The following is a 24,214-nucleotide window of genomic DNA, read 5'->3' as shown; positions in this document are numbered from 1 at the left end:
CACCCCGGGAAGGACCAAACCCCAACAATGTATGTTTGCTGATTTTTTGAAATTTTAAAATGTCGAAATTTAGGATTTTAAAATTTATGAATTTCAAAATTCTAAAATTCTAAAATTCTAAAATTCTAAAATTCTAAAATTCTAAAATTCTAAAATTCTAAAATTCTAAAATTCTAAAATTCTAAAATTCTAAAATTCTAAAATTCTAAAATTCTAAAATTCTAAAATTCTAAAATTCTAAAATTCTAAAATTCTAAAATTCTAAAATTCTAAAATTCTAAAATTCTAAAATTCTAAAATTCTAAAATTCTAAAATTCTAAAATTCTAAAATTCTAAAATTCTAAAATTCTAAAATTCTAAAATTCTAAAATTCTAAAATTCTAAAATTCTAAAATTCTAAAATTCTAAAATTCTAAAATTCTAAAATTCTAAAATTCTAAAATTCTAAAATTCTAAAATTCTAAAATTCTAAAATTCTAAAATTCTAAAATTCTAAAATTCTAAAATTCTAAAATTCTAAAATTCTAAAATTCTAAAATTCTAAAATTCTAAAATTCTAAAATTCTAAAATTCTAAAATTCTAAAATTCTAAAATTCTAAAATTCTAAAATTCTAAAATTCTAAAATTTTATATTTTAGAATTCTAGAATTTTTAGACTTTTGAAAATTTCTAATTTTATAATTAATAGAATTTTTCGAATTTTCAAAATATAAAACTATAAAAAAAATTGATTGTAATTTTATTTTAGAATTTTTAGAATTTTAAACTCATAATTTTTAGAATTTTTGAATTCTAAACTCTAATTCTAAATATGACGAACGACATTTAGATTTTTTTTTATTTCAAGAATTTTGGGAATATAAGAATTTTAATAATGTTAGAATTTAACAATTTTAGTATTTTAGAATTAAAGAATTTCAGTATTTGAGGTTTTTTCAATTTCCAAATTTAAATATTTTAGAATTTCAGATTTTTTAGTGAAATGTTTTGAGAACTTTAAGACCTCGAAAATTTTATGATTTATGAAATTCTATAAGGCTGGTACAAATATTTTTAAAAGTTTTTGTCACCCCCCCCCCCTTCTAAATTGGCCCGAAAAATCAGGGGGCAAAAAAAATATTTTTACAATAAACTTCAAAATTTCAATGAAAATTCAAGTGCAACCAGCTGAAATCAATTCAAAATACATTCTCCTGCGTTTAAAATCATTTTTAGCATGTCTGGGTTTATTAAAAAATCTTAAGATTTTTTGAAAATTTTCGTTGCAAAATCTTTTTTTTCGATAAAATTTTTGTTTTTGTCAGATCTTAGATTTTTTGAAAACTAATGATTGCAAAACAACTGAACTAGTGTAAAATGCATTTTAAAACACTTTTTTCATTTAAATGTGAAGACTATGGCTTGTTATTTAAATTTTTATATTTTTTTATTTTTTTGCCCCCCCCCTTGACCTCGGCCAGGGCCGAGGGACAAAAACTTTTTTAAATATTTGCATCGGCCTAATTTAAGAATATTCACAATTTACAATATTCCAATGCTTGCATTCTATAATTTGAAATACTAGAGTTTGAAAATTAAGAATGAAAAACTTTAGAATTTTACAGTTTTAGTGTTTAAGATTTTTTAAATTCTGGTAATTTAGATTTTTCTTTAGTTTAGAACTATTGGGTAAAAACGTGGATTAGATAACAATTTTCATGTTTTCTGGAGCAACATTTGAAAGGGGCGGTACGACATTGCTCTTACGGCCTTTCATTACACGCGTTTAAAGGGGACGAAAGGCCGTAAGAGCAATGTCGTACCGCCCCTTTCAAATGTTGCTCCAGTTTTGAGGTTTTGAATTTGATACAATACAAACACACACTTCGTTTCTAAAACATGACTCACCAGTTTCATCAGGTATGTGCCGCAACCTCCCGCGGAAAGTAAAACACCAAACACCAACCGCTACCTCGATCGCAAACCGGTTCCTTCCCGTCCCGTCTTCCTGAATGACCCACCAAATTTCCCGTCCTCCTTCACCGCCTCGAAGACCGAAATCTGGAATAGAAGACACCAAGGAAGACACTTTGATTCGGACACTCGCGCACCCCGGCCGGATCATTTCGGCAGCCAAAATATCACAATCTAGAACTAAACTTACCTATTATCCGTCGAAAATCGTCCAAAATCTTCTCAGCTCCTAAACCAAATATCAAAAGTAACGACAGCTGGTTCGATTCGGTTGCAATCAAGTCCGAACAAGATCAACTGAAGAGAACTGTCAAACTGTTTGCGTCGACGATAATCGACGTCGAATTGAAGGAAAATCGATCGAAAAAACTATGTCGAGCATGTCAAGTGTTTGTCGTCCGTTTGTCGTCCTTTCGACCAATCGACAACTCCGTGCGACAACTCGTACGACGTGCGACATTTTTCAAACAGGGATATAATACTCATGGAAACATATATGCATTCTTTTTCAGTTTTCATCGCCTAAAAGATAGGCAACCGTAACACATACTATCGTTATGCGGTAAGTTTGAAACGTAGGCAGCTTTGGCGCCATCTGCAAATGACGTGGTATTTCCAGAAATCAGAGTTATTTTAATAATAATTAAAAATATATGAAAATTTGAATATTGAATTTTTAATTATCATAAATAACATTAGCTTTATATACTCTGCCAAACGAAAATATCATGATTCTAAAAAAAAGTTGTCCGATCGGGCTCATAATTTTACTGGGGGTTCCTTGGTCGAAATAACCAGTATTTTTTTTTGTTTGGCCCTTAGGGTGACCTACGCCGTTCGAGAGTGGTCCGAAAAATGCCATTTTTTATCGATTTTTGCAATATAACATCTAAAACAATCATAACTTCACGCCATTTCAACCAAACTCAACAGGCTCTTTGGCCCAGACACCGTCCAAAACGGCATTTTAAAGCTTCATACGATATTTTAAAATGTTAGGCTGGGTTTTATGGTCTTCAAACTATTTTTTTTTGAAAGGCCAATTCGCGATTAAAAGCTCAAAAATTCCGACAGATGGCGCAAAGCATCGAAGAATGACGATTCAAATTTTCGCTGTTCGGTTACATAGGAATGCAAATTTAAAATTGAATTTACAGCTCATAGAACAACTTTTGAGAAAAAATTCAAGTGGTACGAGTGTAAACTTTTTGCCCTCTATAAATTAACGCAATAAAAAAAATTTGAAAAAAATAATTTTGAAAAAATAATATTGTTTAAAATGATAGAGCATCAAAAGTTAACAAAGTATCAGCTTGAATTTTTGCTCAAAAGTTGTTCTCAACGCTGGAATTTAACAAAACAGAATTCGCATACATAACCTCAAAGGGCGGAAATTTCAATCGACATTCTTCGCTCTGTTCTGCTACTCAACACTAGGTGTCGCATGTCGTTTGGCTCTTGAACGGCAATCAGAGAGAGATTCGACAGAAACGTGCACGCATCCTGGTGACGAGTAGAAGCACTACGCAACGATGTTCAGAATGACGGCGTGCTTGGAAATATTATTTTTTTGCAGTTTTTGATTTTTATTTCCTTCAAATATTTTCTAACGTCGATGAAAGTTATTGTAAAGTGTGGCAATAGAGAATTTGCAGCAAAGCTAAAAGACGCGTGTCGCCACCTAGGAACAAATAGCGTAAACCTATGATTTTCAGAAAAAATGTGTTTTTTCCATCCTAATCAACATTTTTATAAAACTTATGCCGGATTCAGATGAGAAAAATTATTTCCAACAATTTGGTGTATAACTTTCCAATATTTGTTTGATTTTTCTATGAGAAAACTGTAGATTTAGAAAAAGATAGTAATTTGGACTATTTGGCAAGAAAGTCTGTCAAAAATCAATACAAATGGTTGAATATACGTTAACACATCTGTTATCAACTATATAACTGTTTATTTCATTGATATATACGGGGAAACTCATTTTTTCGTGTTCCAAAACATGTTTTTTAAAGAAAAAGGTCACAAATTTTTGCGCGCCCAAAAGTTGATGTTCATTATTTTAAAGCAAAAATTTTTTCTCGTCTTTTGCAACCAGTTTCATGAAGATTGATGCAGGGAATCATGAGAAATAAGCGATTTTGTTCTTTAATCGACAGAAAGGCATACGACTTTAGGCAACTAACCTCATTTTGGCGCCACCTACATTTGAAACGCAGTCGCGCTGCAAAACCTCAATTGCCGTTCAAGAGCCAAACGACATGCGACACCTAGTGTTGAGTAGCAGAACAGAACGAAGAATGTCGATTGAAATTTCCGCCCTTTGAGGTTATGTATGCGAATTCTGTTTTGTTAAATTCCAGCGTTCAAAACAACTTTTGAGCAAAAATTCGAGCTGATACTTTGTTAACTTTTGATGCTCTATTGAGGTTTTGCAGCGCGACTGCGTTTCAAATGTAGGTGGCGCCAAAATGAGGTAACTTGCCTAAAGTCGTATGCCTTTCTGTCGATTAAAGAACAAAATCGCTTATTTCTCATGATTCCCTGCATCAATCTTCATGAAACTGGTTGCAAAAGACGAGAAAAATTTTTTGCTTTAAAATAATGAACATCAACTTTTGGGCGCGCAAAAATTTGTTACCTTTTTCTTTAAAAAACATGTTTTGGAACACGAAAAAATGAGTTTCCCCGTATATATCAATGAAATAAACAGTTATATAGTTGATAACAGATATGTTAACGTATATTCAACAATTTGTATTGATTTTTGACAGACTTTCTTGCCAAATAGTCCAAATTACTATCTTTTTCTAGATCTACAGTTTTCTCATAGAAAAATCAAACAAATATTGGAAAGTTATACACCAAATTGTTGGCAATAATTTTTCTCATCTGAATCCGGCATAAGTTTTCTAAAAATGTTGATTAGGAAGGAAAAAACACATTTTTTCTAAAAATCATAGGTTTACGCTATTTGTTCATAGGTGGCGACACGCGTCTTTTAGCTTTGCTGCAAATTCTCTATCATTTTAAACAATATTATTTTTTCAAAATTATTTTTTTTTAATTTTTTTTTTTATTGCTTTAATTTATAGAGGGCGAAGAGTTAACAATCGTACTACTTGAATTTTTTCTCAAAAGTTGTTCTATGAGCTGTAAATTCAATTTTAAGTTTGCATTCCTATGTAACCTAACAGCGAAAATCTGAATCGTCATTCTTCGATGCTTTGCGCCATCTGTCGGAATTTTTGAGCTTTTGATCGCGAATTGCATAAACGAATCGAATGATTTATAAACCATAGGGGCTGAAGTAATTTTTCATGTTTTTTCCTCAAATTTACCAAAAAGATCTTTTGAAAAATTGATTTAAATAGAGAATTTGCAGCAAAGCTAAAAGACGCGTGTCGCCACCTATGAACAAATAGCGTAAACCTATGATTTTTAGAAAAAATGTGTTTTTTCCTTCCTAATCAACATTTTTATAAAACTTATGCCGGATTCGGATGAGAAAAATTATTTCCAACAATTTGGTGTATAACTTTCCAATATTTCTTTGATTTTTCTATGAGAAAACTGTAGATTTAGAAAAAGATAGTAATTTGGACTATTTGGCAAGAAAGTCTGTCAAAAATCAATACAAATTATTGAATATACGTTAACACATCTGTTATCAACTATATAACTGGTTATTTCCTTGGTATATACAGGGAAACTCATTTTTTCGTGTTCCAAAACATGTTTTTTAAAGAAAAAGGTCACAAATTTTTGCGCGCCCAAAAGTTGATGTTCATTATTTTAAAGCAAAAAAATTTTCTCGTCTTTTGCAACCAGTTTCATGAAGATTGATGCAGGGAATCATGAGAAATAAGCGATTTTGTTCTTTAATCGACAGAAAGGCATACGACTTTAGGCAAGTTACCTCATTTTGGCGCCACCTACATTTGAAACGCAGTCGCGCTGCAAAACCTCAATAAGATTTATTTGATTGATAATGTGTGTATTATTGATAGTACAAACTATAAGAGTCATATTACAGCATAATTACAATAATTTTCTCAAAAAATTGCCAGTTATTCGAATTTTTCCAAAAATTTCCAAAAAATCACCAAAATGCATTTTGAAGGTCAATATTTTGTTCAAACGGGAAGAAAAGTAAAGTATAAACACTTTTACATCATCATTATTTCATCATTACTTTTAACTTGTGCAAATTTAACTCAAGTTATCCAAAATATCGATCATCTTTTTAGAAAAATCGTTTAAATAAAATATCAGTCACAATTAATCACTACAAATCACCACGCATTATGATCGATAGCGAAATTGCCACACATTGCAATACCCCACTTTTCTGAAAATGCTTGATTTTTCATTATAAACGCGATTTTCCCTAAAATCTGCTCAAACTGTATTGAGGTTTTGCAGCGCGACTGCGTTTCAAATGTAGGTGGCGCCAAAATGAGGTTACTTGCCTAAAGTCGTATGCCTTTCTGTCGATTAAAGAACAAAATCGCTTATTTCTCATGATTCCCTGCATCAATCTTCATGAAACTGGTTGCAAAAGACGAGAAAAATTTTTTGCTCTAAAATAATGAACATCAACTTTTGGGCGCGCAAAAATTTGTGACCTTTTTCATTAAAAAACATGTTTTGGAACACGAAAAAATGAGTTTCCCCGTATATATCAATGAAATAAACAGTTATATAGTTGATAACAGATGTGTTAACGTATATTCAACAATTTGTTTTGTTTTTTGACAGACTTTCTTGCCAAATAGTCCAAATTACTATCTTTTTCTAAATCTACAGTTTTCTCATAGACAAATCAAACAAATATTGGAAAATTATACACCAAATTGTTGGAAATAATTTTTCTCATCTGAATCCGGCATAAGTTTTATAAAAATGTTGATTAGGATGGAAAAAACACATTTTTTCTGAAAATCATAGGTTTACGCTATTTGTTCATAGGTGGCGACACGCGTCTTTTAGCTTTGCTGCAAATTCTCTATGGGGGCTGTCATTCCGAACACCGCTGGAACAACAGCGAACCTAGCGGAAATAATATCGTCGAATTCTTCACATCTTTCATTTGCGTCCAAGACAACTAAAATCAGTTGAAATGGAGCGGGGAACCCCAGTCGAATTTTGGGCCCGATCCGAGCACTTTTAGTTTATTCCATGCTATTTCATGGGGAATTGCTGTACAGAGAAACCTCTTTTTACGCCGTGGCGTTACGCTTTTTGTTTCGTCGATTTCTCTTAAACCATACAATATTTTTGCACGTTCAAAAAGCGTTTTTCTAGATCTGAACATAACCTACAAATTGCTTTTAAAAGATTCGCGATCAAAAGCTCAAAAATTCCGACAGATGGCGCAAAGCATCGAAGAATGACGATTCAAATTTTCGCTGTTCGGTTACATAGGAATGCAAACTTAAAATTGAATTTACAGCTCATAGAACAACTTTTGAGAAAAAATTCAAGTAGTACGATTGTTAACTCTTTGCCCTCTATAAATTAACGCAATAAAAAAAATTTGAAAAAAAATAATTTAGAAAAAATAATATTGTTTAAAATGATAAAGCATCAAAAGTTAACAAAGTATCAGCTCGAATTTTTGCTCAAAAGTTGTTTTCAACGCTGGAATTTAACAAAACAGAATTCGCATACATAACCTCAAAGGGCGGAAATTTCAATCGACATTCTTCGCTCTGTTCTGCTACTCAACACTAGGTGTCGCATGTCGTTTGGCTCTTGAACGGCAATAATTGCAAAAATGTTGCGTCGTTTCAGAGAAATCGACAAATTAGAAAAACGTAACGCATCGCGTAAAAAGAGGTTTCTCTATATATCTCATGGCAACTGAAAACAATTTGTTATTGATTGTTTGTTTGTTTCTTGTAGCATTAAAAATATGTACCTAGCGAAAGGGAAGATTTTTTTTACAGTGACACTGTTTTATAAAGCGCTACAATGTTAATGGCACAGGCTTTCATACACTACACTTGTGTCTTCTTTTAACTACGACTTTGCCGTCCTGGGCTCCTATGTTTGAGTACGGCTCGAAGCGAAAGCCGGATACTCATATTTACACTTAGAATTTTTGAGCGCCCGCCGCGGGGTTTGAAATTTGCGAAATGTTATGTTTGTTTTAACGAACAATATCATTCTCAGTGTTTTCACGAAAACATTTCCAGAGTTTTTATCAAGCTTCCCTGCACCGTGCGGTACACGCGGTTCGCTTGTACCTCGGGTTTGCTTTGCGCCTGCTTTGTTCGGTTTACACCCGTACCCGACTCACACGAACCGAGGGTATTTTGGTTCATCGTACCAGCGCACCACGACACTCTCAGTTCGCCGCGTCGGTTTTGTGTCTGGCACTCACCCATGGCATGAACCCGGTATATGAGCCAAGGTGCTTCACTCGTTACGAGCCGAGGTACGTGTCGTGGTACGCGCTGGCGGTACAAAACGGGTTCAATACCACGACACGTACCACGGCACGCTGGGTTCATGCCATGGGTGAGTGCCAGACACAAAACCGATGGGGCGAGCCGAGAGTGTCGTGGTGCGCTGGTACGATGTACCAAGATACCAATACATAAATGGGTTCAGGCACGTACCGAAGCTAGAAAACCAAACCCGCGGTGTGCGTTGGCACTGGCGCATGGGAAGCTTGGTTTTTATTGAACAGGTTCTATAAACATGTGAACACAATAGCTTATAAGACCTTTAAAAAACTCTAGATTTGTTAACTCAAATTTTCCAAAGTTTTTACAAACTTGTGAAAACCTTTGGAACTTTTATTGGCTAAATATGTTTTGTAAGTAATTTGAAAAGAACAATTAGGCTGGTTCAAATTTTATTTAAAGTTTTTGTCTCCACCCCATTAAAGTTGGCCCGAAAAATCAGGGGGCAGAAATTTTTTTTTTCAAAAAACTTAAAAATTTCAATGGAAATTGATGTGCAATCAGCTGAAATTAATTTAAAAAACATTCCCCTGCGTTTAGCATGTTTGGGTTGATTTGAAAATCTTTTGAATTTTTGAAAATTTTCAATATTTATCATCGCAAAATGTTTTTTTTTCTTAGCTAAAATTTTTGTTTTCGTCAAATCTTATATTTTTGAAAACTAATGATTGCAAAACAACTGAACTAATGCAATTTAAAACACCTTTTCCATGCAACTGTTGAAAGTATGGCTTGTTATTTCAATATTTATATTTTTTTATTATATTATACGCCCCCCCTCCCCCCCCCTCGATCCCGGCCAGAGCCGAGGGACAAAAACTTTGAAATTTGTTTGCATCGGCCTTATTGTTAATCAACTTTGAACCGAGGCAAACATGAAAACTATTGAATTAAAATCAAACTGACAGTTAAATAAAAATGTCTAGTTGGCAAAGCTTTGGCCACATCAAAAAAGCAATTTTTTTTAAGTTTTTAAAATTCCGTACAAATTTGTATTCTGCAAAAAATTCCGTACAACAATTTCAGCTTGTTAAAAATCCGCGAAGAGAGTCGAAAATCCGTACGGTAAGGAAAAAATCCGTACAGTTGGTAGCCTTACACATACATGATTTTGCTGTGATTTCATGGTATTTTACCATCTATTACTGGGCAACCAAGAGCACATTTCGTTCGCTGGTATTTGCATAAGTAAAACCAAAATTTGGTATTTTCATACCATTTTTAGTGCAGCAGTTGCAGTTAGTGAAAAAACGGAAATGAACCATATGCAACAGCCAAATCTACTCAGCTGATGATTCCATGTTGTTCTTAGTAATATCACAGACAAACAGACGTGACTCTCCATACAAATTATTTTTGAAATCCATCGTCCTTCATCAAATCACCAAATCACGGCGACGCCAGCGCTGCCTGGTGAGCTGATGCCGAAGCGCAGCCCAAACATACCAATACAAACCCATAACTGTCATGTGCCACGTCAGTGTATGCGTGAGATAATCAAGCCTAAACGATTGTAAACATCAACAGCTGATCGAAATAATTTTGTTGTTGTTACTCGATGAAAAGAATAAAAATCAACACCGAAGGTCGAAGATGACGGCAGATTGGTTCCGTTTCCAATAACAGAACCTTATGAGCCAAATCATGCGGCAGCACCAGCAACGACGCACTACAACCGCAACGACAGAGACCAAATCACTGGTCCTCCCAGTTGCTACCAAGTTCTGTCGAAGGTTTCTCCTCCACCGAAACCTCGAATCATTACACCTAACACCATCATCAACAAGATGCCCCTGGTCACGAAAACATCAGTAGTGGCCGCGAAATAGATAAATCCAATTCAAACCTACCGGAAATAATCCCCAAGATGGGCGTTTTGAAAATTTCCCCGGGGAACGTGTCCACGGCGCAGTTAAGTTGCGTCAAACAACAAAAGCAAAAAGTGGCAAAGATTCCAAAAAACGAAGAAACTGAACTGGAAAAAGAGATTGAGTGGCGCAACATCGCCAAAAGGACGACCAGCAGCAGCAATCTGAGCAGCAGGCCACGAAGGGTAAGCAGGTTGCCTCAGCAGCAACCTCGTCATCGGCAGGCAGACTGCCCCAATTTTGTCCTGGAAAGCCTGGATTTTGATTCACGGTTAGAATTCCAGAATTCCATAAATATTTGTGCTCTCATTTGCTGCTTCGCACGTGCTCACGCTCAACTTAAAAACAAATAAAAACAAAAACACGCTTCACACACACTGAGAATAGACGGGCGAGCTGTCACGACAGCAGCGCCATCAGCGCCGGGTGAGTGGATGCCGAAACAAAATTGCATTTGAAATAACCGTTTTTGGAGGACGATGGTTCGGCACTCGAGTGTCCCGTCTGTTTGTCTGTGGTAATATTATTCACCACATCGAATGCATTTGTCATTGATGAACGGCCTGTGCTTGAAATTTTTGAAGATTCTGAAAAATAACAAGATTGAAAAATAAGTGTTATTAAAATGAAACTGGATTGAAACTCACCAAAATTCTATAATCTGTCGATTAACTCGTTTTTCAAAGTATTTGGTTATCCCAACTTAGAGAATATTCAACGTTTTTAAAAAAAATTAGTGGGTATATAAAAAAATTAAAATCAGCATTAACAGCCTTGGGTTTCATGTCATTTTAGCGCAAAATTAATTATCTTGTCAAAATTTATAAAAAATTTCCCATAGTTTCAGAGGAATTTGATAAAACCTTTCAATACCAAAATAATATCAAATTGTGTCATCCTGACTTAGACAATTTTCCACAATTTCAAGTCATTTCTTTAGAGGGTATATCAAAAATGTTTAAAATCAAGTTTGAAATTTCCGGTTTTCAATGAAAGCATTCGCTTAGAGACATCATTTTAGCGCAAAATTAATTATTTTGTCAAAATTGGTCAAAATTTTCCCATAGTTTCAGAGGAATTTGATAAAACACTGTAATACCAAAAGAATAACAAAATGTGGTGTTCGTCCATTGACAAATTTGGCAATTTTGCAATATCAAAACAATACCTTAAATTGGTATGATAGCACATTTTGCTCTTGCATAATCCTTAAGACAAATTTTAAATGATCCAGGAATACCAAAATTTGGTATTGATACCAGAGAAAGGTATTATTACGCATTTCTCTTGTTATTTACCCATGCTCGGGTTATTTGACCTACTGTGACCAGAAGTCTGCCGGAGCAGTTCAACCCGTACCGTAGCTTTTAACAAGTGGCGATGTTGGGGCAACTGGACCAGAGCTTGGCACCACTTTCATCAACTGTGAAGGTCCACTTGCTTTCGTGCTGGGATCTTCGTTAAAAGCTTGACTATCACCACTTGCACCGTAGCACTTCAGTCCAAGCTCCCAACGCATCTGGCAAACTCGTCATGACAGCCCATTCCGATGTCCTGAGGGTGCTGATCTTGTTTTGTCGCAAGCTCGTTGAGATCAGTCAGTTTGATGCAGCGTCCCTGACTGAAAAGTCCATCGGACGTCCGTCGTTTGTCGTCCGTGCAATCGTACGACGTCGCACGACAATGTCGTGCGACTTTCGCACGAATGTCATACGTTTTTGCACCAAAATGTCGTATTTGTCGTGCGATCGATCATCGAAATTGTTCGACATTGTCGTACGACATTCGACCGACGTCGCACGGTTTTGTTATTTAGGTTGTCGTGCCTTTGTCGTGTGCTGTTTTTATCGGGTTTTTAGGTTATGTTGCAGTAAAAATAAACGTTTTTTTATTTTTAATTATTATTAGATGTATTTTTTCTGTAAATTAATCATATTCACTCGATTTCACAAACATTCATTAATTTTACTTATTGTGTGTCGCGATCTTCACGTGGTTTTTGGCGTTGTCTTCCGGTTGGCCTTTCAGCTCATCTCGTCGCTTCGGCATCTTGGCCGGACTTTGTCAGCCATCTTTTGGAGTCAACGCCAGCGTGTAGATACGGCACTGGAGCGGCGCTTCCATTCAATTCCCACAGATTGATGGCCTACGGGACAACGTTGGTTTACGCACTTCTGGTGCAGGTGTTTTTGCGATCGTTACAGCTTCCGTTCCGTGGGACAACACGGAAACGCTGGGTTGTCAGCAGGATTCGATTGGAATATTTTTGGTTACCTGAAAAAAGATTACGTCAATCGGCTAAATCATCCAAAAACATAACTAGAAATGTAAAATTTTACCTTCAATGTAAAATAAAAAAAATGTAGTCAATTTAAACTTGTAAATTTGTAGAAAAAAAATTGTTTAACACAACAACAAAAATTCAAACATTTTTAATTTCAGATAAAAAATCAACATCAACGCATGTTGATTTTTTACAAAAATTTGTATGGAGAATTTTGTTTTCTTTTTTAATTTAAAGTGCATGTGTTTCTTGGGACTCTGAAGTCCTTGCTTTAACCTTTTCGAGCCTGAATTTTCAAAAAAATATTTTTTAATCTGATGATGGGAAAATGATTCTTAAGACCATACGAAAATTATAGGCTAGTTTTGAAAATTTTCATTTTTGGGTCATATATGACCCATCAGGCTTGAAAGGGTTAAAAAAGCAATGAACTTTAAAGTTTTTAAACAATTTTGAAATGTTTTAATGTTAGAATCGTTAAAATTTAAAATATCTGAATATTTTGAAAATAAAAATAAAATCTTTGATATTTTGAAAATATCAAGAATTTTAAGAATAATACAATTTGAAAATATAAGAGTTCTACATTTTACAATTTAGGAATTTTTGACTTTTAACATTTTATAATTTTATAATTTTATAATTTTATAATTTTATAATTTTATAATTTTATAATTTTATAATTTTATAATTTTATAATTTTATAATTTTATAATTTTATAATTTTATAATTTTATAATTTTATAATTTTATAATTTTATAATTTTATAATTTTATAATTTTATAATTTTATAATTTTATAATTTTATAATTTTATAATTTTATAATTTTATAATTTTATAATTTTATAATTTTATAATTTTATAATTTTATAATTTTATAATTTTATAATTTTATAATTTTATAATTTTATAATTTTATAATTTTATAATTTTATAATTTTATAATTTTATAATTTTATAATTTTATAATTTTATAATTTTATAATTTTATAATTTTATAATTTTATAATTTTATAATTTTATAATTTTATAATTTTATAATTTTATAATTTTATAATTTTATAATTTTATAATTTTATAATTTTATAATTTTATAATTTTATAATTTTATAATTTTATAATTTTATAATTTTATAATTTTATAATTTTATAATTTTATAATTTTATAATTTTATAATTTTATAATTTTATAATTTTATAATTTTATAATTTTATAATTTTATAATTTTATAATTTTATAATTTTATAATTTTATAATTTTATAATTTTATAATTTTATAATTTTATAATTTTATAATTTTATAATTTTATAATTTTATAATTTTATAATTTTATAATTTTATAATTTTATAATTTTATAATTTTATAATTTTATAATTTTATAATTTTATAATTTTATAATTTTATAATTTTATAATTTTATAATTTTATAATTTTATAATTTTATAATTTTATAATTTTATAATTTTATAATTTTATAATTTTATAATTTTATAATTTTATAATTTTATAATTTTATAATTTTATAATTTTATAATTTTATAATTTTATAATTTTATAATTTTATAATTTTATAATTTTATAATTTTATAATTTTATAATTTTATAATTTTATAATTTTATAATTTTATAATTTTATAATTTTATAATTTTATAATTTTATAATTTTATTTTCATGTTTTCAAAGTCAAACTAAAAAGTGACAAACTGTCACTTTTAACATGGGGCTCACGCACACTATCAAAACAAATGTTTGGCAGTGTGTGTGAACTTCGTATAAAAGGGGTGTCAAACTAAAAAGTGACCTCGTTCGTTTGACAACAGTTGGTGTCAAACCATCGGGGTTTGAGTGTATTGTTAAAAGATAACCAAGATAACCAAAGAAATAAACAGAATTGAATTGAATAGAAATAATTTTATAATTTTTATATATTTTGAATTTTTATCATATTTTTGAACGAAACCATACCTTTTAATTGTATTATTTTATATTTATTAGAATCTTAGAAAATTTTAATTGTGGAATTGAAAAGATTCAGAATTGAAAAAAAGAATATTATTGTTTAGAATTTGTGATGGTTTCAGGTTTTTAATTCTCCAGTCCCCCCCTCCCCCACCCCCTTCTCCCCCGCACACTTTCATCGTCCTCATTTATTTTCCGTCGTCCTAATGGGATGCACACCCCCTCTATCGTTTCAAAAACACAACTCACCGTATAAAAACCACGCATCGCCACCTCCCAATAAACACCAATCCGCTTCCTCGATCACAGACTGGGTGCTCCCCTTCCCGTCTTCCGGCATGGCCCGCCGGAGCAACAATGTGACCCGTTCTCCTCCACCTCCACCACGAAGGCCGAAATCAGGAAATCTGGAATATAAATATTGCTGTGATAAAGTCGATCGCAAAAAAGCAACGCTACTTACCAATCAACCGGCCAAAATCCACACGAAACTTTTCAACAACGTAAACTGGTTCGATTCGGTTCAAAGTTTCTCTGATTTGATCAAGTCCAAACAAGACCAACTGAAGAGAACTGTCAAACTGCGTCGACGAAAATCGTGAAGTCAAATTGAAGGAAAATCGATGGAAAAAACAATGTCGGGCATGTCGAGTGTTTGTCGTCCTTTCGACCAATCGATATCGAAACGGTAAAATCAAAACCGCGCGACAGCTCGTACGACGTGCGACATTTTTCAAACAGGGCCCTGACTGAAAAGTCCGTCCGACGTCCGTCGTTTGTCGTACGTGCAATCGTAAGACGTCGCACGACAATGTCGTGCGACATTCGCACGAATGTCATACGTTTTTGCACCAAAATGTCGTATTTGTCGTGCGATCGATCATCGAAATTGTTCGACATTGTCGTACGACATTCGACCGACGTCGCACGGTTTTGTTATTTAGGATGTCGTGCTATTGTCGTGTGCTGTCATTTCGGAATTTTTAGGTTATTTTCGAAATAAAATTCATTTTATTTGTTGTTTTGCTGATTTTTATTGATATCTATTAGTTTTCACTGGCCTGGCACTTTGTTTTCCAAATATTCACTATCACTGCAGTCACAATTTTCCAAATTTCGCTTGATGATGGCCAATTCGGTAGAATTCGTGTGCTGCCCCGTGAGTAGTTCGTTCACCTCCATCGCTTTCACTCAGAGGTTGTACTCGGCCGCAAGTTTGTTCTTTTTTCCAGGTCTTAGTATTGATAATGTCGATTTTGACATTCTCTAAAAATCAAACACCACCAACACTTTCATTGTCCTGTTTGGAGACTGTTTGATACAGATCTGAAATGAATTAAATAATAAAAAAAATACTGTAACTAGGGGAACAGCATCTAATTCCAGCGTGCCTTTAATGTTGCCATATCAGCACTTTGACATTCAATTACAGCTCATAAAAAGCGTTTTCAACTGAAATCAAATGATAAATCGGCCAATAAGAAGTGAGCAAGCAATTTTCTATCAAAAGTTTTGAAAAATTAGTTGTTTGAATAGTTAAAATAAGTAAATTGGATGGAGTCAGAAGCGAGTGCTTATTTTGCTAAACATACGAGAATTTCTCCTATTTGCTACCTGGCGAAAATATTCAAATTATTTAAAATTTCTAGAAGTTAAGAATTTTAGAAATTAAGAATTTCAAAACATAAGAATTAATAAAATTTAAGAATTGTAGATAATAATTTTGTGTTTGTCAAATTTTCGATTCAATAATTTAATTATTTAATAATTTAATAATTTAATTATTTAATAATTTAATAATTTAATAATTTAATAATTTAATAATTTAATAATTTAATAATTTAATAATTTAATAATTTAATAATTTAATAATTTATTAATTTAATAATTTAATAATTTAATAATTTAATAATTTAATAATTTAATAATTTAATAATTTAATAATTTAATAATTTAATAATTTAATAATTTAATAATTTAATAATTTAATAATTTAATAATTTAATAATTTAATAATTTAATAATTTAATAATTTAATAATTTAATAATTTAATAATTTAATAATTTAATAATTTAATAATTTAATAATTTAATAATTTAATAATTTAATAATTTAATAATTTAATAATTTAATAATTTAATAATTTAATAATTTAATAATTTAATAATTTAATAATTTAATAATTTAATAATTTAATAATTTAATAATTTAATAATTTAATAATTTAATAATTTAATAATTTAATAATTTAATAATTTAATAATTTAATAATTTAATAATTTAATAATTTAATAATTTAATAATTTAATAATTTAATAATTTAATAATTTAATAATTTAATAATTTAATAATTTAATAATTTAATAATTTAATAATTTAATAATTTAATAATTTAATAATTTAATAATTTAATAATTTAATAATTTAATAATTTAATAATTTAATAATTTAATAATTTAATAATTTAATAATTTAATAATTTAATAATTTAATAATTTAATAATTTAATAATTTAATAATTTAATAATTTAATAATTTAATAATTTAATAATTTAATAATTTAATAATTTAATAATTTAATAATTTAATAATTTAATAATTTAATAATTTAATAATTTAATAATTTAATAATTTAATAATTTAATAATTTAATAATTTAATAATTTAATAATTTAATAATTTAATAATTTAATAATTTAATAATTTAATAATTTAATAATTTAATAATTTAATAATTTAATAATTTAATAATTTAATAATTTAATAATTTAATAATTTAATAATTTAATAATTTAATAATTTAATAATTTAATAATTTAATAATTTAATAATTTAATAATTTAATAATTTAATAATTTAATAATTTAATAATTTAATAATTTAATAATTTAATAATTTAATAATTTAATAATTTAATAATTTAATAATTTAATAATTTAATAATTTAATAATTTAATAATTTAATAATTTAATAATTTAATAATTTAATAATTTAATAATTTAATAATTTAATAATTTAATAATTTAATAATTTAATAATTTAATAATTTAATAATTTAATAATTTAATAATTTAATAATTTAATAATTTACTAATTTAATAATTTACTAATTTAATAATTTAATAATTTAATAATTTAATAATATAATAATTTATTAATTTAATAATTTAATAATTTAATAATTTAATAATTTAATAATTTAATAATTTAATAATTTAATAATTTAATAATTTAATAATTTAATAATTTAATAATTTTTAATAATTTAATAATAATTTAATAATTTAATAATTTAATAATTTAATAATTTAATAATTTAATAATTTAATAATTTAATAATTTAATAATTTAATAATTTAATAATTTAATAATTTAATAATTTAATAATTTAATAATTTAATAATTTAATAATTTAATAATTTAATAATTTAATAATTTAATAATTTAATAATTTGATAATTTAATAATTTAATAATTTAATAATTTAATAATTTAATAATTTAATAATTTAATAATTTAATAATTTAATAATTTAATAATTTAATAATTTAATAATTTAATAATTTAATAATTTAATAATTTAAAAATTTAATAATTTAATAATTTAATAATTTAATAATTTAATAATTTAATAATTTAATAATTTAATAATTTAATAATTTAATAATTTAATAATTTAATAATTTAATAATTTAATAATTTAATAATTTAATAATTTAATAATTTATTAATTTAATAATTTAATAATTTAATAATTTAATAATTTAATAATTTAATAATTTAATAATTTAATAATTTAATAATTTAATAATTTAATAATTTAATAATTTAATAATTTAATAATTTAATAATTTAATAATTTAATAATTTAATAATTTAATAATTTAATAATTTAATAATTTAATAATTTAATAATTTAATAATTTAATAATTTAATAATTTAATAATTTAATAATTAAATAATTTAATAATTTAATAATTTAATAATTTAATAATTTAATAATTTAATAATTTAATAATTTAATAATTTAATAATTTAATAATTTAATAATTTAATAATTTAATAATTTAATAATTTAATAATTTAATAATTTTATAATTTTATAATTTTATAATTTTATAATTTAATAATTTAATAATTTAATAATTTAATAATTTAATAATTTAATAATTTAATAATTTAATAATTTAATAATTTAATAATTTAATAGTTTTATAATTTAATAATTTAATAATTTAATAATTTAATAATTTAATAATTTAATAATTTAATAATTTAATAATTTAATAATTTAATAATTTAATAATTTAATAATTTAATAATTTAATAATTTAATAATTTAATAATTTAATAATTTAATAATTTAATAATTTAATAATTTAATAATTTAATAATTTAATAATTTAATAATTTAATAATTTAATAATTTAATAATTTAATAATTTAATAATTTAATAATTTAATAATTTAATAATTTAATAATTTAATAATTTAATAATTTAATAATTTAATAATTTAATAATTTACTAATTTAATAATTTACTAATTTAATAATTTAATAATTTAATAATTTAATAATTTAATAATTTAATAATTTAATAATTTATTAATTTAATAATTTAATAATTTAATTATTTAATAATTTAATAATTTAATAATTTAATAATTTAATAATTTAATAATTTAATAATTTAATAATTTAATAATTTAATAATTTAATAATTTAATAATTTAATAATTTAATAATTTAATAATTTAATAATTTAATAATTTAATAATTTAATAATTTAATAATTTAATAATTTAATAATTTAATAATTTAATAATTTAATAATTTAATAATTTAATAATTTAATAATTTAATAATTTAATAATTTAATAATTTAATAATTTAATAATTTAATAATTTAATAATTTAATAATTTAATAATTTAATAATTTAATAATTTAATAATTTAATAATTTAATAATTTAATAATTTAATAATTTAATAATTTAATAATTTAATAATTTAATAATTTAATAATTTAATAATTTAATAATTTAATAATTTAATAATTTAATAATTTAATAATTTAATAATTTAATAATTTAATAATTTAATAATTTAATAATTTAATAATTTAATAATTTAATAATTTAATAATTTAATAATTTAATAATTTAATAATTTAATAATTTAATAATTTAATAATTTAATAATTTAATAATTTAATAATTTAATAATTTAATAATTTAATAATTTAATAATTTAATAATTTAATAATTTAATAATTTAATAATTTAATAATTTAATAATTTAATAATTTAATAATTTAATAATTTAATAATTTAATAATTTAATAATTTAATAATTTAATAATTTAATAATTTAATAATTTAATAATTTAATAATTTAATAATTTAATAATTTAATAATTTAATAATTTAATAATTTAATAATTTAATAATTTAATAATTTAATAATTTAATAATTTAATAATTTAATAATTTAATAATTTAATAATTTAATAATTTAATAATTTAATAATTTAATAATTTAATAATTTAATAATTTAATAATTTAATAATTTAATAATTTAATAATTTAATAATTTAATAATTTAATAATTTAATAATTTAATAATTTAATAATTTAATAATTTAATAATTTAATAATTTAATAATTTAATAATTTAATAATTTAATAATTTAATAATTTAATAATTTAATAATTTAATAATTTAATAATTTAATAATTTAATAATTTAATAATTTAATAATTTAATAATTTAATAATTTAATAATTTAATAATTTAATAATTTAATAATTTAAAAATTTAATAATTTAATAATTTAATAATTTAATAATTTAATAATTTAATAATTTAATAATTTAATAATTTAATAATTTAATAATTTAATAATTGAATAATTTAATAATTTAATAATTTAATAATTTAATAATTTAATAATTTAATAATTTAATAATTTAATAATTTAATAATTTAATAATTTAATAATTTAATAATTTAATAATTTAATAATTTAATAATTTAATAATTTAATAATTTAATAATTTCATAATTTAATAATTTAATAATTTAATAATTTAATAATTTAATAATTTAATAATTTAATAATTTAATAATTTAATAATTTAATAATTTAATAATTTAATAATTTAATAATTTCATCATTTCATAATTTAATAGTTTAATAATTTATTAATTAAATTATTTAATAATTTATTTATTTATTTATAATTTTATGATTTTATAAATAACACCGACCAACAAAGTTTCTGCGCAGGTTCAATTCAAGGGGACTCCAAAAACATGTTTACTTTGTATTTTTCAAAAATTTCAAAAATATTTGGACAGAGCCGAATGGGTTTTCTCCAAAGTTTGTATGGAGAATTAGAGCTGTTCGCTACTCCCACAAACTTCATGCTGCCCCCTCGAGTTGAGCCAGGTTTCAGAATTTTAGAGTTTTATAATGTTTATTTACTTAATTATTGTAAAATTTTTGAATACTAGAATTCCAGAAGTAAAGAATTTCAGAATTTTTGTGTTTGAGATTTAAAAAAAGTTTTGGCTCGTAGAATTGAAGAATTCAAGAATTATTTTTTTAATTATTTAATTGTTTAGAATTTGTGATTGCATTAGGTTTGGATCCCCCCTCCTGTCCTCCCCCACGCACATTTCCATCGTCCTCTTTTTTCCTCCCGGCACACCTCCACCGTTTAAAAAAACACGACTCACCCCAATCCGCTTTCGATCGCAGACCGGTTCCTTCCCGTCCCATCTTCCGGCATGATCCGCCGGGTTAACGATGTTTCACGTTCTCTTCCACCGTCGCGAAGGCTGAAATCAGGAAGTCTGGAACATAATGTTATGATTTATCCGCTCGCCCACTCCGGCCGGAACTTTCCAGCAAAAAAAGGAACACAACTTACCAATCAACCAGCCAAAATCCTCACGAACCTTTACAACAATATTGTTTTTCTGATTTGATCAAGTCCGAACAAGATCAACTGAAGAGAACTGTCAAACTGTTTGCGTCGACGATAATCGACGTCGAATTGAAGGTAAATCGATGGAAAAAACAATGTCGAGCATGTCGAGTGTTTGTCGCACGTTTGTTGTCCTTTCGACCAATCGATATCGAAACGGTAAAATCAAAACCGTGCGACAACTCGTACGACGTGCGACATTTTTCAAACAGGGGTGGATTTAGTTGGTACAGCGCTGAACTGGTAGGATGGGTTTTTACTAAGACCAATTACTTATAAAGTTTTCGGTTGTAGACCAGCATCCGTGCCACGTATTTTAATTTCGATTTTTTTATTTTAAGTACAACTGATCCGAACATCGAGTAATCTCAAACAGGACAACAACATCTGAAACAGAACATTCTGCAAACGACGAGGATGAAGAATTGAATCAAATGTATTTAGCCATCGGATTACTTGAGCGTCTCTCCCCGCCATCTTCTTTCCACGATCATGATGGCTTGTCGAGTCAAATGGAATTGCTCTTATTTTATTTATGTTTCTCTTGTCGTTCCATTAACAATAGCTGCACTTAGTGATCACCACTATCAGGAAAGCATGATGAACCCTGATCTTTCTTTTATTATACATTCTCAAATCCACTCACGGCTACCCAGCAGGGACTGATAAACCATGGAACGGTTTGCTCCTTCCCGGTCACGGAAATTTCTAGCAGAAGTCGTTCTGTTAGAATCCTGCTAGAATGATTCTAGCAGGCCTGCCAGACTTCTGTTAGAGTTTTGCTAGAATATTCTCACAGAGCGAAACCTGTAAGAATTGTGTTAGAATTTTGTGATCAAATTCTGACAGAGCAAAATCTGTCGAAAATGATGTCATTTCCGCCAAACCGCTTTGGGCGAATGTGATTTCCGCATCTCCATCTTGTCATTGAACTTGTTCAAGCAAGTTCATTTTTTCCAACGCTGAATTTTGCCTTGAATGGAGACTGCCTAATTTGGTAAGTAAAATGAACTTGGGTAACTCGAATCAACCCAAAATATATTCTGCTTTTAAATTCACAGATGAATTTTTCCGATGGGACTCGGAATTTTCCCGAAGCGAGAAGTCCAGATAACTGTTTCTGGGAGGCCGGTGAGCACAGCACAGGAGATGTCGTCGATGACCACACGCATCATGGAAAACTGCACGACCGAAATGTTCCACCACGGAACAGACCTGCAGAAAGTGTTTGCTTTTTTTAATTAAAAGTTTTATAGTGAAAAAGTGAAAAGTGCCTAGTTAAAAACGTGTTGTGAGAGATGATTTTTGAATAAAGATAATTTCAAACAAACAAACAAACCTTTCCACCCAAAAAATCCTATCCGTTCTATTCTAACCAAATTCTAGCAGGATTCTAGCAGAAAAATCCTGCCAGCTCATTCTAGCAGGATTCTTACAGAAATCTAGCAGCTGGCCTGTCAGAACAGTTCTAGCAGCATTCTAGCAGGATTCTAGCAGAACCGGTTGATTTCGCCGTTTCTGCTAGAACCGGTTATTGCATTTGAGCTAGAATTCTTTGAGAATGCTTGCAAAGATCTGACAGAATGATGGCACAGTTCTAGTAAGAATATTTTCGCTCTGCTAGAATTCTGTAAGAATCTTGTGAGAACGCCGTGACTGGGTTCCCGGTCACGGAAATTTCTAGCAGAGCTGGTTTTGCTAGAATCCTGCTAGAATGATTCTAACAGGCCTGCCAGAACTCTGTAAGAATTTAGCCAGAATTTTCTAGCAAAGTGAAATCTGTCGAAATTGTAGGGAATGAGTGCGGTTACAGTTAAATTAAAATGTTTGATTGTGTTTGTAGGCATGCTAAAGGCAGTAGTAGTTGAGAGAAGCAAAAAAAAATGAGAGCGAATTATAGTAGAGTTCATGTTTTTGATTGTGTTGGAAAGCTTGAGCGATGAGAGCAAATGACAGTAGAGAGTTCATGTTTTTGATTGTGTTGGAAAGTTTGAGCGATTATGAGAGAGGCAAAAGAGAGAATGAGAGAGATGAATAATGCGAGAGTGAGAATCGAGGTTGGAAAATAGATCAGTCTTGTTGTATGTTTTGGCACGGAAACACGCGTTTTTAAATTCGTCCGAAAAATGGCCCAAAATATCTGTCCGAAAATTAAACTGGCGTGCGCGGATCACGACAATGGCGCGGATTGGTTCCTCGAGCTTACGCGATTGCGGTGAAGGGAACGACATTCAGCACAATGGAACTTGTTTGGCGAGGCTGCAGTTGCAGGAATTTTGGACGAGGTTTGCTTCGGAGGGGGACGCCACCATGGTTGGCGATGCGTCCTGTCGACTGTGAGGAGAGTTGGCAATTACACAGCGTAACAAAAAATTTTTTTTTGTGATTAGCAGGACGATTAAAAAAACTCCCCGAGGGATCGGCTTCCTGAACACAATGCAACCTGGCCCATGTCTTAATTGTTACCCTAGCTCGAGATATTCAATGCAGAAGTTTTGCATATGAATCACCCCCCGTCGAAAAAATATTTTTTATTTTGTTTTCACTGTAACTTAAGTTCTATTAGGTCTTTTTAGATGCTTCTGGTATCATTAGACGGTAAATTGTTAGAAAAACCCAAAATATGGTCCCATTGGTCGGTTCCCGTAACCGGTTCCGGTGGAAATCCG

General features: G+C 27.8%; 1 long non-coding RNA gene across 1 annotated transcript; it reads right to left on the bottom strand.

Moving 5' to 3' along the window:
• Nucleotides 1–11,938: 11,938 nt before the first annotated feature.
• Nucleotides 11,939–21,627, bottom strand: LOC120427192 (uncharacterized). Its single transcript, XR_005606829.2, has 5 exons — nt 21,489–21,627; nt 21,295–21,411; nt 15,012–15,874; nt 14,798–14,955; nt 11,939–12,573 (listed from the first exon to the last, which is right to left on the bottom strand). It is a non-coding gene; the product is annotated as an uncharacterized LOC120427192 (long non-coding RNA).
• Nucleotides 21,628–24,214: the final 2,587 nt, after the last annotated feature.

Source organism: Culex pipiens, chromosome 1 (genome assembly GCF_016801865.2).
Source record: "Culex pipiens pallens isolate TS chromosome 1, TS_CPP_V2, whole genome shotgun sequence".
Classification (NCBI taxonomy): Eukaryota; Metazoa; Arthropoda; class Insecta; order Diptera; family Culicidae; genus Culex; species Culex pipiens.
This window is presented reverse-complemented; position numbering and strand designations above follow the sequence as displayed.